We start from the raw sequence: 16,991 nt of genomic DNA on the forward strand, positions 1-16,991 counted from the left end.
CAGGGCTAGTGAGCTTGCTCTCTCCCTCACTACGTCTTCCCCACCGCTGCCGCAGGACAACGCACACTCTGCTTCATCGCCGCTGCAGGCTTCCTCCCCTTCCTCACGCCAGCCGGGACCTTGTTCGCCTGTCCGTTCGCCTGCCTTTTTTCTGGCGGCTGTGTGGTCGGAGGATGAGGAGGAGGTCTCCGTTTCTCCACCGGTTCCTATTCCCTCGTCTAAAAGGAAGCGACGCCACCGTCGCTCCTCTCCTCGGTCATCCGTTCAGCCTCACGCCTCGTCAGCTGGAGGACCCGAGGAGCCCGTTCAGCCTCACGCCTTGTCAGCTGGAGGGCCCGAGGAGCCCGTTCAGCCTCACGCCACGTCAGCTGGAGGGCCCGAGGAGCCCGTTCAGCCTCACGCCTCGTCAGCTGGAGGACCCGAGGAGCCCGTTCAGCCTCACGCCTCGTCAGCTGGAGGACCCGAGGAGCCCGTTCAGCCTCACGCCTCGTCAGCTGGAGGGCCCGAGGAGCCCGTTCAGCTTCCTGTCTCCGCTGGAGGGTCCGAGGGGCCCGTTCAGCGTCCTGTCTCCGCTGGAGGGTTCGAGGGGCCCGTTCAGCGTCCTGTCTCCGCTGGAGGGTCCGAGGGGCCCGTTCAGCCACCTGTCTCTGCTGGAGGGTCCGAGGGGCCCGTTCAGCCACCTGTCTCCGCTGGAGGGTCCGAGGAACCGCTTCAGCCGTCTCTTCCTGCTGGAGGATCCGAGGGGCCCGTTCAGCCACCTGTCTCTGCTGGAGGGTCCGAGGAACCGCTTCAGCCACCTGTCTCCGCTGGAGGGTCCGAGGAACCGCTTCAGCCACCTGTCTCCGCTGGAGGGTCCGAGGAACCGCTTCAGCCGTCTCTTCCTGCTGGAGGATACGAGGGGCCAGTTCAGCCTCCTGTCTCTGCTGGAGGGTCCGAGGGGCCCGTTCAGCCACCTGTCTCTGCTGGAGGGTCCGAGGAACCGCTTCAGCCACCTGTCTCCGCTGGAGGGTCCGAGGAATCGCTTCAGCCGTCTCTTCCTGCTGGAGGATCCGAGGGGCCAGTTCAGCCTCCTGTCTCTGCTGGAGGGTCCGAGGAACCGCTTCAGCCGTCTCTTCCTGCTGGAGGATCCGAGGGGCCCGTTCAGCCTCTTGCCTCGTCAGCTGGGGGTCCGGGAGGACCCAGCCAGCACGTCCCAGTGTCTGCTGATGGTTCTGGCGAGCCCGTTCAGCCACCACCGGCTCCACCGCCTGGTCCGGCCTCCGAGTCTGCAGTTCCGTCTGGTCCTGCATCTGCAGCTCCGCCTGGTCCGGCCCCCGAGTCTGCAGCTCCGCCTGGTCCGGCCCCCGAGTCTGCAGTTCCGCCTGATCCGGCCTCAGCCTCTGTAGCTCCGCCTGGTCCGGCCTCCGAGTGTTCAGCTTCGTATGCTCCTGAGGTCTCCATGCTGTCTGTTCCTGCACGTCCTGTCCGGCCTGCACGTCCTGTCCGGCCTGCACGTCCTGCACATCTTGTCCGGCCTGCTCGTCCTGCACGTCCTGTCCGGCCTGCTCATCCTGCACGTCCTGTCCGGCCGATGACTGGACGTCATTGCCGTCATGGACGACCCCCTGACCTACGTCGCCGTCGGTGCCTCCGGCCCGGCCGGCCTCCTGATCTGCTCGGTCGCCGTCGGTGCCTCCCGCCCGGCCAGCCTCCTGATCTGCTCCGTCGCCACCGGTGCCTCCCGCCTGGCCGGCCTCCTGACCTGTTTTCTGGGCTATTGGACCATCAGCCTCCGGGCCGCCCCCCTGACCTGCCCGGGTTTGGACTGTTGTGCCGTTAGCCTCCGGGCCGGCCCCCCCTGAACTTTTTTGAGACTATTGCCTGGGCCTCTGCGCCTTTCGTGAGCTCTTTTGTTTGTTTGCTTTTGGACTTTGCCTGGGCCTTGGTGCTGTTGTTTTGGACTTTGCACTTCTTTTTTTTTGTTGTTGTTTCTGGCTCCTTGTTTTGTTTCAAGCCCTCCATCCTGTTTCCCCCGCCACCCACCCTGGTTGGGTTGTTTTTGTTTTTTTGATTTTGATGTTTTGGTTTGGGCTGTCTGGAAGCCAGCCCTTAAGGGGGGGGTACTGTTAGGATGCCTGGGTCGTCGACCCAGGGTTTTTGAGTTTACGATATTATTTATACTGTCTAGTTTTTGGTTTCTTTGAGTTCTGTCTTATGGCTTAGGTCTGTCTTCTTTAGTTGCTCTGTCTCCCCTATCACCTGCATCCCCTTGTCTAGTTCGCGTCTATGTGTATCTTAAGTTCCTATATCCCCGTGTTCAGTCAGTGTTTTGTGTCTGCCCTGTTCCCACGTCTCTGTTCCCTTTGTAGTGCCTGCTCATGAGCCTGTGTCTTTTGTTCAGTCTGTGTTATGCGTTTCCTGTTTTACTTTGAAGGTCTCTGTCTTTTCTCAGTGTGTTCAGTTTACGCTTCTTTGGTCTCGTCAGTTCTGATTTGTCCCAGCTGTGTTTCCCTCCTGTTACCCATTCCCTGATTGCTCCCTCTGTGTATTTAAGCCCAGTGTTTCTCTGTGTCCGTGTCGCGATCTACCGTTTACTTTGCTGTGTGTTTTGTCAATCCGCTGGTGTTAGTTTATTTTTGAGTTTTTCCAGTTATGTTATGTTTGCGTTCAGCATTAAAGCTGTTTTGGTTTAAGTTCTGTCTCCGGAGTCTGCACCTTGGGTCCTATCCCTGTCCGCACACAGCCGTCACCTAACAAGAATATCATTAAATTTACATCAATAGACTGTGATTTCACATTTCAAATGTAAATTAACGTAAAATCACTGTAATGTAATAAAACATAATTTTCTTGTTTTTTAAATGTATCTGTATTCAGGGCAATCGTGGCTCAAGAGTTGGCAGTTCGCCTTGTAATCAGAAGGTTGCCGGTTCGAACCCCGGCTCGGACACTCTCAGTCGTTGTCTCCTTGGGCAAGACACTTCACCTACTGGTGCTGGCCAGAGGAGAATTATAAAGTGGAATTGTCAAGCGCATTGAGGGTCTCAAAAAGCGCTATATGAATGCAATCCATTATTATTTAAACCAACTGTTAACTGTATATTTCTGTACATTTAAGTATTATTATTCATATTGCCGCATTCATTGACCTTGTTTATAGGTAAATTCATTGTTTAGTCACATTAAATTGTTCCTAATTTAATGTTTAAAAGCACTTGAAAAAGGCAAAATCCCATGTAAAATTAGGGCAACAAATTGTATTTTCATTACTTGAAATAACCTTATTTTTATGAATAAGTTATTTTCTGTTATTTTACGGTAGTATTTTTTTTCCAGCTGCCGGAATATTACTGTTTTTTTAAGGATGTTTTTTCTAACAGTACATATAAAGAGTGTATCAGCATAATAAAGACTGAACCTCATCATTAGGGTCAGTCTTTAATTTTATTTCTAGTGCTTAGGAATATGACTAAATACATGAAAAGCTAAGGACACTCCAATCAACTTCATCTGTACATTACTGTACTAACTATTAGGAGAGGTGGAACTTCTGAGCATCAGGATGTTAACATTATTCTATCTTGTTGTTAGCATTTCAGAGCTGGTTAAGCTGTTCACTGATTTCTGATTATAATAGTCATTAATCAATTCATGACTTGATTAAAAAAAGGAGGAAAAAATGGAGCTTAAGTAACTTTTGCTAAGAAGTGCTGCCAACTGAGTGCTTCTAATGGACAAGAAAACAACACTGAAGAGTGCTAATAACAATAGAGAGCTATCATTAAAATGTGGAGGAAGAGTGGCAGAAATGTGGAGTCGGAGACAGGCGGTAACTGGGAATGATGGATGCAGTGAGATGGATATGACAGATGGAGAAAGGAGGAAAAGAAGAAAGTTTGATAACTTAGACCCATCTGCAGTGAAAGAATGATGAATGACTTTCATTTATAGTAGGAGCAAGTCTTCCTTTAGCAGAGCTTCCCTGTGGCTTTGAACCTCTGTGGCCATCTCACTTTTGTCCTCCTATGAGCTCTACCAGCTGAATCTGAATGCTTTATTAATCCCTAAAGAAAATATGTATTGTGCTGTGTGAGTTGTGTTGAAATATTGACAACCCAAATGCAGGATGTGGTAGACGAAGTCTGAATGTAATGCTGAGCGTTTATTCCAAGAAAAATAACAAGTAAGAGGCAATCCAGAAACAGGTAACAAAAGTCCATAAGCCATGAGAAAGCACAGGGGAAAACACTAGGCTCAGCACAGTTAGTGAGACATTAGACAAAGGGCAAGGGGAGACAGCAACAATGACAATAAATACACAACATAATGAGGGAAGCTGAAACTAATCACAGAATTGACAAGGGACATTTAATAAATACCAAACACGCTAGACACAGGTTACAGAAATAAAACAGGAATGACATCACTGAGGGAGACTTTGCACAAAAGAGAGGAGGAAGACAACTAGAAAGTCAAAAAACCTCCAAATCAAGAGGTTTAATCACAACGAGGAAGTCCTTCAACCAGCCCTGGTGGTTTCTGCAAGTAAGCCATCTGTTAAAAGCAGTTGTGACAGTTGAATTACCCCCACAAATACAATATTAAAAACACAGTGTGGAACATAAAACGCATCATCCAGATTCAGTTTTGTGTAAATGTTTTATACATTATGTCTGTAAAACATTACATGTGACGTCACTTTGCACAGTTTACAGAGAGAAGTCAGCTTTGAGTATTTAGGTTATTTCACTGTCTTCATGTAACCCCAGATTAACTCGAAGATAAGAGAGATCTGGACACCCTAGGTGGCCACATCTGGGAGGAAACCCTGTCACTGTTGCCCAACCAAGAGGACACCCTGTGTGTAATTTAGAATATGATAAAATGGCCAAGCTCCAACAGTGAAATTCATGAACATTTGTGATGCCCAGATGATGGTGAATGTGGCTGACTCTAATGTCTCCCTGACTATATGCATGATAACATGAAACCTCTCTCAAACACAAAAATCTGCTCTATTACACGGAGAGAGAAAAACTACCTGAGCTTCTTCCTCAACTCATAACTGTGCCCTGATAGATTAGAAAAATATACCAATTCACACATTTTTGTGGACAAGATCTTGTTTTTGTCATAAAATGAGCATTCAGTCGTAGTTAATCAGCCGCTTGCAGATTGTGCAACTGATAATATCGTACATTCAGCGATTCAGCGCTGTGCTCATTACTTTGGGGTGTTTTTTTTTCTCTTTTCTTCTGTCAACGAACAGCAGGTAAAGTAAGAGGGGGAGAATGTAATTCCACAGGGCAAACATTAATTTTCTCGCTCTCCTTTCCACCTACAACGCAGTATGTAGACACAGAGCGCGGCTCTGAGTTTGTCCTTGGATTGATGGATATCTGCCTGCGCTGCAAAGGAATCATAAGTCTGAAAATGCAATCAGCAGGAGGGACAGCAGAAGAGAGGAACTGCTTCTCACTGATATTCTTTCAGACAGTGCCAAACGCTCTGCTCGAGGGCTTTTACATCTATTCTCTACCCTTATGTTCATAGATTATGAAGGGAGTTAAGGTCTGCGATAAGGTGAAAGTATTCTTTGATGCAGTGAACATCAAAGGATTATTTTAATAAAAAGATCACTGTCCAAGCAGAGGAATCAGCTGGTGTTGCTCATCTTTGGAGAACATGTTTTTTTGATGTAACACTTCAAAATGCACAAAATGCATTAGTTGATGCATGAATCATTGCCGACTCCATAGCTGTTAATGTAAGTCTTCCTCTATTTGGAAATGAACAGCCTATTATGAGTTTATGCTATTAATTAAAGCTCAGCAGATTATTAATTAATGAGTGTTAATTTACAGTCCCTTCATTCTTTCATTAGCTTTGATTAAATTGTTTCTTTCTTTTTTAATGAGATCTGGTCCTGTTCTGCTTTCAAAGAGATTCGGCAAACACGCTACGCTAAAAAAATCTCCTTTTATATTTAAGTTCTTGTTCCATTAGTGGCGTATTTTAAAGCATTTTTCCTGAGTCAAAGCCACAGTGTCGGGTCTCTCTTCCGCTACGTATTGTAACTCAACGCAATCTCAGATTCTGCTTTTCTTTCATCTGTCTTTTTGAAGCGTGTTCCTGGGGTTTTCTTGCAACGTTCAAAGGAAAAGGGCCGTCTTCTACAGCAACCTGCTATCCGATGTTGAAACCTTTGCAACTTTTCAGGAAGTCAAAGTACAATTGCTTTAAAGAGAAATTATGTTGGTAGTTGGTGGTCTGAAATAGTTCTCCCCTTTCTTTTATAATCTCTGCTCTGTGCTCCCATTCCTCCAGCTATTACAGAAATGTCTGCACCAGCGCTGACACCTGGACTTGCTCGTGGATTTGCCTCTTTGGTCAAATCTGTGACACCTGGTCCACAGCCAATGGGAATTGATGCTAATTCAAAGCTGCTAAAAATAGAGATACTCGACTGTATTATGGATCATAAGCCGGCAGCTTACCCACTGTACCCTAACTAGTGGTGCCATGTAACTAAAATACATTTAGTAAAGTTCCCTAATATAATTAATTCTGCGTGTTTGTCATGCAGCTATATTATATCACTAGTATAAAAATAAATTATATAAATTAAATACTGTAGCCTGTGATGAATTTGCTCCAATTGCAGTTTCTTTTTTCCTCCTTTTTCTTAAGCGGATCATCTGCCTCCATCTTACCCTGTCACACCAACCCTCTACATGACCTCCTTCACTACTTTTCCTCATATGTCCAAACCACCTCAGGCTTGCCTCTCTAATTTTATCTCCAAATTGCTCTATGCTCTGTGTCCCTCTGATGTGCTCATTTCTAATCTTGTCCATCAGAGTCGCTCCCAGTTAAAAGCTTAACGTCTGTCTTTCTTGTTAGCGTCACCATCTCCAATCTATACATCATACCACCATCCTGTGAACCTTCCCTTTCACTCTGGCTGCCATCCTTCTCTCACAAATCATCCCTGACACTCATCTCCACCCACTCCACCCTGTCTGCACTCTCTTCTTCACCTCTCCTGTGCACTGACCATTTCCTTGGATGGTGACCCCAGGTATTTAAACTCATCTACCTTCATTACCTCTACTCCTTGCAGCTTCCCAATTCCACCTGACTCCCTCTCGTTAAGCCACTACAGTTAAATGTCACATCCTGCAGTAATCCTGTTTAGGAATTAAACTAGTCGACATTATAAACTAATACAGACTCAAAATGACAGATAAAAAATTCACTCAGTTGACAATGATTTAATTTAATTAATTCAAGATCTTTTTCCTGTCATATACTCTAAATATTTACAACTACAACTGTTTCCCATTCATTTTTAGTATTAGCTTGATCGATTGTTGACTTTACAATACAAGCTGATTGTGTTGCTTCAGGCTCTGGTTTGTTTTGTCTGAATTGTTACAAGCCAAACAAATAACTGATTAACTGGGAAAAAATCATCAGATTGGGGCAATAAACAATAGATGGAAAATTATTGTTTTGTTTCAGAATCAGGATTTGCTCCACCTCAACCAGCAACAAGAAATCAATTAGCAACATCAGACTGTTAACTTAACAGCACCAAGAGGAGCAGTTTTTCTGCACTGAGTACTTTCTTAGTCTTAGTACTTTAGATACATTTACCCAGTCATATTTGCATATGTTTATTTCTGTGCAGGCTTTTCCTTCTAATTGAAGGGGACATGAAATGCGCCACATTTAGAGGCAATTTTACACCACTGAGCCCTGCTCTCAAAAACCAACATAGATGAAACTCTGTCTGTGAAGATGGATTAAAGAAATAAGTGATTAAAGTTCAAGTTCTGTCAGTAAGAAATGTGACGTCATGTGGGTGGTTGAAGCTAATAGACTCACATTAGTTTATGCTAGCTAACTACTGACAGAATGGATAACTCAGAGAAAAATAAGAGCTAAAAATCAGTTTAAGGGGAGCACATTTGTGCTGCTTCTGGCTGCAACAATGAGTTTCATGTTAAGAAACCGAGGATATACTGTCCACTTTCACTGTCTGTCTCTTTAGCAGTAATTTGTAATAAGTTAAAGCGTAAGGACAGTCATGCTTGTTCCTGCTGTGACCAACATCAGAAACAAGCACAGTATTTGTTGTTGATTTATTACTTATTGTCTTTATAGAATAATAACTTTGAGATATTGTAACACTTTGAGAATTATATATGAGTTTTATTCCAGTTAAATGAATTCTCAGGGAAAAATGTATCCATCTATTAATCCTTTCGATTCCGCTTAACCTTAAAATTTCTATTATAATTTCTTACATGTATCTTTGTACTTTTGTCTTTTTTCCCATTTGTAACAAGATAAGTCTCTGTCTCTGTCTCTGTTTTTCTACCAAGGTCACCCTATAGCCGGCGGGAGGTGGGGGTGGTGGTGGTGGTGGGGAGTGCCAGGAAGACAGCAGCACTCACCGAGACAAGAGGTCGTAATCAGAAAGAGTTAAGCTATAATCAAACATGGACCTCTGGCAGAAAACAGACAAAGCGTGACAAAAGAGAAGAAGAAAAAAACATAATCACAGCAAAGAGGCGAAGAATTTGATAAAAAATACATCTGAAGGAAAGCCTTTAATCACACGGGGAGAAAGAGACAAAGGAAAGCTGTGTGGCTGAGAAATTAGAAGGAAAAAAAACGAACACAGACAGAGTGGGAGAGGTGGACAGAAAGAAGAGACAGAAGGCAGGATCGAGTAAATGGAAGGGTAGCAGGGTGGTATTTTTAACATGCACTAATCACAGCCAGCACATCAAATGTGGCCTGTTGCAAAGACGCCACTCTGTGTTAATCGGAGCAAAGAAACAGAGAGGGGAAAAATGATTACCGATGCCAGGACAATACTGTGCAAAGCCAGACTCAAATATGCTGCATAAAGAAGGGCACAAGGAAATGAGCACAGAATTGAGTAAATTTGCCTCCTTATGTAAATCGTCTACGCATCAAAAATTCTTCCTGTAGAGACTCGGGGGTTTAATAAGCTGGGAGGCGGGCGTTTTTTCCCCATCCTAACTGGGCAGAGGAGGGCAAAGCAAGGAAAAAAAGGAGGTGGGGGGAGTGGGAAGTTGTGTCTCAAGATAGGGTGAGGATAAAATCAGCCTGTCTCCTCGGTGTTTGCTTCTTCTGGGCTCTGCCCTCACTCTTCACTCTGCAATCCTGGTGGCTGTCTGAGGCTGTTAATGAATCCCAGCAGATTAGCAGACTATCATTTTAAATTCACAACAACACAAGACTTTAGCTAATTCACCAAAGCATCCTTTAATTCACCAACAACTTGTAGAAACCACATTATTAAAGGGTCATTTTTGATGAGGGGAATTTTGGCCTCTGTCTGTTCTCTGCAGCAAATATTTGTTTTTCGTCTTTTCATGGCTTTGATAAATATTCATCTCGCCGATGCCCGCGTCCTGCTGCAGTGCAGCGTGTTACTGCAAGGGATATTGATGAGCTGTTGGTCTGAGGATGCTCAAATCACACAGCAATCAGGCCTCATCATAGCTCCCACGGCCAGACAATCAGCATGCAGTGAAGGCTCAGGTACACTTTTCCTCCCTTCCTAACGGGGTACCGCTTTCTCTGGTCGTTAGTATGAAGACCACGTACAAAATGATCATCGTTTGTGTTTTCACATACTGATGGGTTGCACTGGGTTGTTTTCTAAGCTCTGCTCAAGGGACAGAAAGTCTAATCCAATATAGAGGCATTCAGCGACATCCAGCAAGTGGCGGGACAGTGCAAGGGCTTGTGCACAGCAAGGCTCATCCAGCCAGCGCCGGCCGATGGGAGTGGGATTGTGGAAGCCTTTAAATGCATCTTGGGGGCTGGATAGTGGAGGCTATTATACAAAGAATCATGACAAGAATTCAATAACGGCGCTTTTGTCCTGTGAAATCTCACTCTTCCCATAAGGATCCTTCTGTTTCTGCCTCTCTTTCCACTCCCTCCTCTCTCTCGATCCCACTGCTCCTCAGGGGGGAATGAGTTAAAAGCATAATACTGAGAGTACTTGAGTGCTGAGGATTCCTCTTGAATGCTAAGCAGCCTTATCAAATAGCACACTGCAGCACAGGATCATAGGTACTGATGGGCAGTGAGAAGCTATACAGACATCTGACGAGACTGCACACCTCCCGGTGTAAATATTGAAATAAATCATAACTCACGAGACTCGTGATTTTAGTGCTGAAACTATAATCAGCCAATTAGGACCTGGTCCACGTTTGAGGCAACACTGCAGCAAAGAGATAAGAGTTACTTTACCTTAATAAAGGATTTCACATTACCATTAAACAAAGGGTGATAAGGGTTAGTTGTAAAACCTGCAGCTCTGCACTAATTTCACTGTACAGAAACTGTGTCAATGCTGTCTGTAGAGAGCATTCACATGGCATGTAATTACAGTATTAACACTAAACCTATATAAATTTATAGGTAAATGAAGTGAAAGTTCACACAAGAAAGCAACAAACAGCTGTGACCTGGATGTTCTTTCTCTCCGCATTGAAGTGATCAACAGAGACTGAAAAAAAAATACTAAGCTCATATTTCTTACTTTACAACATAAAGGTCAGATAGGATGCAAATCATGAGGTGGACAATCCAAGAGAGTATTTGACTTTATTTGATTAAATCATTAAATTTGAATGACTCAGGTCAGGAGTAGGCTAGTGCAGCAGAATCCTCTTTTAACAAGCCCATTGCACCATATATAGCTCACCATATGCAGTATTGATGAATGCCAAAACAGAAAAAATGCACACAGCGTATCAGCAAGACTGAAATGAACAGTTTTTGCTGTTTTACCTTTGCACCCAGGACTGTTTATGCGCGCTACATTAGCCTGCGGGGCTCACACTTTGCTTGAACATCACACTCGGGGATTTCACTGTTTGCGCAACATGTTTGCTTTCTACATCACGTTCTCCTCGTAAACATTTCATATCGCCGGCACGACAACTGCACACGGCTAGTTTGGAGTAAATTAATGTACTGAAACCCTGCAGGTCTAGAAACGAAATCAGCACAAACCTCTGCAGCCACAGATCAGCAAGTAAAATTGTAAACAAGCTAAAGCAGAAAATCAAGTCAGCCACCTGAATATCACTGAAAAGAATAATAAGAAGCTAGTGGGATTTTTTGTTTTTTTTCTGGAGGCCAGAAAATTCACAAATGAGCTCCCAACCTTTCCCTCACTTTACACTTGAACACATCACAGCGAACCTCATTTCTTTATCAGGCAGAACATCATTTTGTCACGGTTCTGGGTCCGTCGGACCCAGTAGTTTGAGTTTTATTATGTTTTGGTTTTAGTTTGCATCAGGGATTGTTTTCTTGTTCTCTTGTAGTGTTGATTATGATGATGTTTATTATTTGAGTTTCATGTTTCTGTGGTGTTTAGGATTTGTTCTTCAGTTGTGTCTGCTTAGTATTTGTCTAGCTCCATGTGCCATTTTCTGTCTGTCTCTCTATGTCGAGTTTGTGTCTTAGTGTGATGGTTGCTTGTTCCTGTTTTATTGTGATGGTCTGCGTCTCATGTGAGTGTGTTCAGTTTTACCTTTGTCTCGTCTTGTTGATTATTCCCAGCTGTGTCCACCACCTGTGTGTAATTCCCCTGTGATTCTCTGTGTATTTAAGTCATGTCTGCCGTCATTGTAGTTGCTGGTCCGTCTGTGTTTCCACCCTGCGTCATCTGTGTGTTTCCCTGCAGTCTACCATCATCTGTTTCCGCCCGCTCTCATTCATGTCCAGGTTCGTGTTCTATAGTTAGTTTGTTCCCAGTTTAGTTTAGTCATTGCTCCGTTCGCCGTTTGTCCATTTCCTTTTTGTGTTTAATAAACCACCCTCACACCCATACAAGTGCCTGCGTTTGGATCCTCCTTTATTTTCCACACGGCTCATCTCACTCGCCGTGACACATTTATGCCAAACATCTCAACACTAACACCCGTCTTCTCCATCTTCTCCTTCTTTTCTCATCTCACCTCAGTCGATTATCTGCCAGCATCTCTATGTATACCTAACATCCTCCTCTCTCACACCAACCCTCCCTCACTATATCCATGAATCTTCTCTGAGGTCTTCCCGTTTTACTCCCGCCTGGTAGCTCCATATTCAACTTCCTTTGTCCAGTATATCCACTACCTCTCCTCTAACTTTACCTCCAAACTGCTCAACCCGAGCCGTCGCTCTGATATACTCATTTGTCCATTCTGGTCACACCCACTGAAAATCTGAGCATCTTCAACTCTGTCACCTCTAGCTTGGCCTCCTGTCAACAACGTTGTAATTGAATCAATAATGACGATAATAATCAGACATAATCAGTAGTGTCTTCAGTTTTCTTTAAATTGTTCAAGCTGGGTTTTAAAAAACAGAACAGAGCAGAAAAAAATTTATTAATTATAGGATGAATTTTACCCCTCCATGAATCGCTACTTTATTGTGGTAGAGGGGTTTGTGTCCCAGGAATCCCACCGGCTATGTTGTCCGGAAGCTTTTGCCCCCTGGTAGGCCTCTCCCTTAGAGATAGGGTGAGAATTTCAGCCATCCGGGAGGGGCTCAGAGTAGCCGCTGCTCCTCCACATCGAAAGAAGTCAGTTGAGGTGGTTCGGGCATCTGACAAGGATGCCTCCTGGGCGCCTCCTGGATGTTCCGGGCATGTCCCACTGGGAGGAGGCCCCGGGACAGATCCAGGACATGCTGGAGAGATTATATCTCTTGGCTGGCCTGGGAACGCCTTGGTGTTCCCCCGGACAAGCTGGAGGAGGTGGCTGGGGAGAGGGAGGTCTGGGCTTCTCTGCTTAGGCTGGTGCCCCCGCGACCCAGCCCCGGATAAGCTGAAGAAGATTGATGGATGAGCAACCCATTGCTTTTCTTTCCACTTATCCGATTTAGGATGTCAGAGGAAGGCTGGAGTGTATCACAGCTCTTGTAGGATGAGATGCAAGGTACACCCTAAACAGTTAACCAGTCTACTGCACGACTAGCACGCACACCGAAGCACACGGTTCATGCTCACAACTACGGCCAGCTTAGAATCACCAGTTAACCTCCTGAGCATGTCTTTAGACTGTGAGAGGAAGCCAGCGTGCCTACACAGGGACTTTCTTGCAGGTCTCGACACATTATATAAGGCTGACATATTTCCTACACATAGAAGGGTGGCATCAGGGCTGATTGTTTATTGCACTGCTGATTGCACTAATAAGGCCCATAAAGCCTGAACACCTTCATTTCTTTAAAGGTATGTGCCAAGAGGGAACCCATGCAGGCACAAGGAGAACATGCAAACTGGATTTGAGGTGGATTTGAACCCTGCTGTAAGCTTTGCACCACCCCAGATGTGACACAGTTTGGCTTCTTCAAATGGCAATAGCAATTTTATTTAAACTCCACGTGCTTAACATATAAAACATAAAAACATATAGCTATGTCTGCTTTGCCTCAAGGCAACAAAAAACAACAAAACAAAGTTTACAAAGAAAACACATAAATGTACATACGCAAACAAAACATTTCATCACTGTCTCTTCCTCTCCGCTCACACCACTGTTTGAACTCAAAGAAGAATTACAATGTTGTTGTGGGAGTTAGAGTCCTGACTGATTGCTGGTGCAAGTGTGTATGTGTGTATGCATGTGTGTGCGTCTGCGCGTGTAGTGGCAAAACCATTTCCATCCTGTGTAATTGCACATAACAGTCAGGGAGCGACGCTGAATAACAGCGCAATTCAAATGGACATGAAACAGAGAGAGCTCACATAGCAAACTTTCCCTCTGCTCTCCCTCTCGGCTTCACGCACAAACACACAGCAGGACTCTTTGCATTGTAAGAGAGAACCACGGCATGAAGATTTAATGAAAGTGTGGGGGACGTTTTCTGCTGGGGTTTAAATGTTTAACTGTTTCTATTTCTTACTGCCACAGTGGGAAGAGACAGTTTCCTGCGGCAATCCGCGTGTCACTGGTCTTCTTTCCAGCTCCCTTTGTCGCAACAGTTTCCCTGAGGCACGAATGAATTAATGCGCGTATGATGTAAGCTTTGCATAAGCCAATAGCTGCTAATGGTGGAAGGCTATGGCAACTGTAAATGTGCTGCAAAATGATCATCACACACAAAGAAACACAGCTCGCAGAAGCAGATTATTATAGCAGATCAGGACTTGTGAACAATGAAAAAGTCAAGTCCTCTGTGAGAATGGTGCGCCACGTGCTGTGAACGTCGTGCCACCTGCTCATAAAAATCAGGTGCTTTTTTTTGGGGTGGGGGGAGGGAGGTCTTATCTTGCACAGAGCATTATGGGTAAGGCCCCAGTGAAGGCAATTTCAGCTCCAGGCAGCAGCACAGGTCAGAGGATGTCCTGGCTCGAGGATTTAACATCTAAGAAAGCAGCAATCGTGACACAGAATTTATTTGACAGATACCGCCCACTCGCACTCAACTGTGGCGTCTCACTTATTTTCTCACTCCCCTCCACCCCCCACTGTCGCTATTGGACAGATACGCACACATTCACAAAAGTGATGTAACAGCCCCCTTGAGCTGTAATCCAGAGTGAGCATCCATAAAGGAGGCCTGTTAGGATGTTCAAAGGAAATTGCAAAAAATGACCACAGCAAGCAGTTGAGCAGGAACTGGATATTACAAGGAACTGTGTGTGTGTGTGTACTTGTATTTTTAATTTTATGAAGACAAACAGGTCTGACTATATGGTGCATAAAGACCAAGTCTTATGGTAAATATTTGCTTTTCATTTGCGTGAGTCTCCACAAAGTCATTTTAATATCCTCCAAGGAAGACGAAACACACCTGTTGGTCTGTGTGTTTTCTTATCATATTCGTTTAGCTCCAGTGACAGATATATGTTCTCAGCGGCAATAAATATGTAAAGAGTGCTCCTTCACCTCTTTCTCCCTATAAATTAATTGGAAGGTACGCCCAGGTTGGAGCATGTGTTACTTGCATATGTAAAATATTGTTGATGTAGATGTCTGTGTGGGGACTACTGTTTTCTTAGAATTCAAATACTCAAGCCAGGACATCCCCCGATCTTTGCTGCCTGGAGGCAAAATTGTATTCACTGACGCCTTACCCATAATGCTCTGCTCCAACATTGCTCAATATTTACAGGATTCTGGGAGACTCTATTAGTCTCTCACAATGTGGTTATTGTTATCGTTTTTATTTATATAGCACATTTAATTACAACATCAATGTTGACCAAAGTGCTACAGGTGGTACAGAAATACAAAATAACTAGTACCAAATACCAAATAACTCTCATACTGTATTAAAAGCAAAAACAGTGAAAACAAATGTGTTTTTAGATATGATTTGAAAAGATTGACAGTAGGAGCCTGTCTGATGTGTAGGGGCGGACTATTCCTCAGTTTAAGTGCTGCTACCCTAAGCCCCTGATCACCTCTGTGAACCAGCCTAAACCTTGGTATGGTTAAAAGCTAAAAATCATTCGATCTAAGAGATCTAGAGGACACATAAGGCTGCAAGAGGTCAGACAAATACCCAGGAGCCTGTCTGTTCAGAGATTTGTAAGTCAACAATAACATTTTCAAATCAAATCTGAAGTGAACAAGAAGCCAATGAAGAGAGGCAAGCACAAGGGAAGTAGTTTCATGTATTCTAGTTTGTGTCAGAAGACAAGCTGCAGCTTTCTGGACCAATTGCAGTCTTGCAAGGCAGGTCTGACTAACTTCAACATATAAGGAGGTACAATAGTCAAGCTGGGATGTAATAAAAGCATGAATCGCCCATTCAAAGTCAGCCTTCACCTTAGAGAAAAGCCTCAGTTTGAAAAAAGACCAGTGCACAGTTGAGCTAATCTGTTTTTCAAAGGTGAAATTACTATCAAATACAACCCCCAAGCTCTTGAGGTTTGCAACCATTTGTTTCCTCTCACCTCTTATTTCCGTCAAGTTCAGGTCTGAGCTTTGAGTGGGTCATTGCAGCACCTTGATTCTTTTCTTTTCCAGCCTTTCTGGTTTTGATTTGCTGCTGTGTTTGTTTCATGACCCACTTTAGGCAAAGCTTTATGTGTTGAATAGATGGCCACACATTTTACTCTAGAATACTTTGTGCGTGAGACTGCACTCAGAGACTGCAAAGTGCCTGCCTGGACAGTTCACCAGTGGCTGCATAGGAAGACCAAACCATCACTCCTCCACCACCATGCTTTGCAGTTGCTATGATGAGATTTTTGTGCTGATATGCAGTGTTTGGCTTTCTACAAATGTGACTTTTTGCTTTATGGCCAGACATCTCCACTTTGATATGTGCCACAAGTTGTGCGGTTTGTTCAGATGTAACTTTGCAAACTTAAGATGTGCCTTGTTCACCTGGTATCTCTTCCAGACATGTCCTACTTGTTCAGTCTTTTTCTAATGGTACTGCCATGAACTTCAGCATTTAACACTCTAACTGAGGCCTGTCAAGTCTGAGATGTAGCTTTGCAAATATCCAATCAGCTTATACATCAAATATGATGTAAAAGCCACCTTATTGTAGATTTAGGCTCTGCAAACCCACATGGGTGCAGTTATTGTTATGAGCTATGTGAGGCAGGCAGGATTGGAGGACCCAAAATGCAGACTGGTGGACAAAACTAAACTTGAAATGCAGCTTTATGCTGGACTACAGTTATACAAAAACCAAACTGGACTGAACAGGAACTAAACAAGCAGGCAGAACACACAGCGTGGAATGAGGGAGATCGCGACAAAGGACAAATGGTGATGCGCACATACACAAAAGGGCAAACGAGGAAACACAGCTGAACATAATCTAACTAATGAGACAGGGGAAGCACAGCTGAACATGGAACACACAAGACAAGAGACTGTCAAATTAAAACAGGAAGTAGGAGAAACACACCGGGATGCAGACAGACAAAACCCAGGGAAAACAGGAAAGAGAGAGCGAGGGGCATGCAGCTACACCAGGAGACGAGACAG

This window comes from Rhamphochromis sp. 'chilingali' (genome assembly GCF_963969265.1).
Source record: "Rhamphochromis sp. 'chilingali' genome assembly, chromosome: 14".
In the NCBI taxonomy this organism is placed as follows: domain Eukaryota; kingdom Metazoa; phylum Chordata; class Actinopteri; order Cichliformes; family Cichlidae; genus Rhamphochromis; species Rhamphochromis sp. 'chilingali'.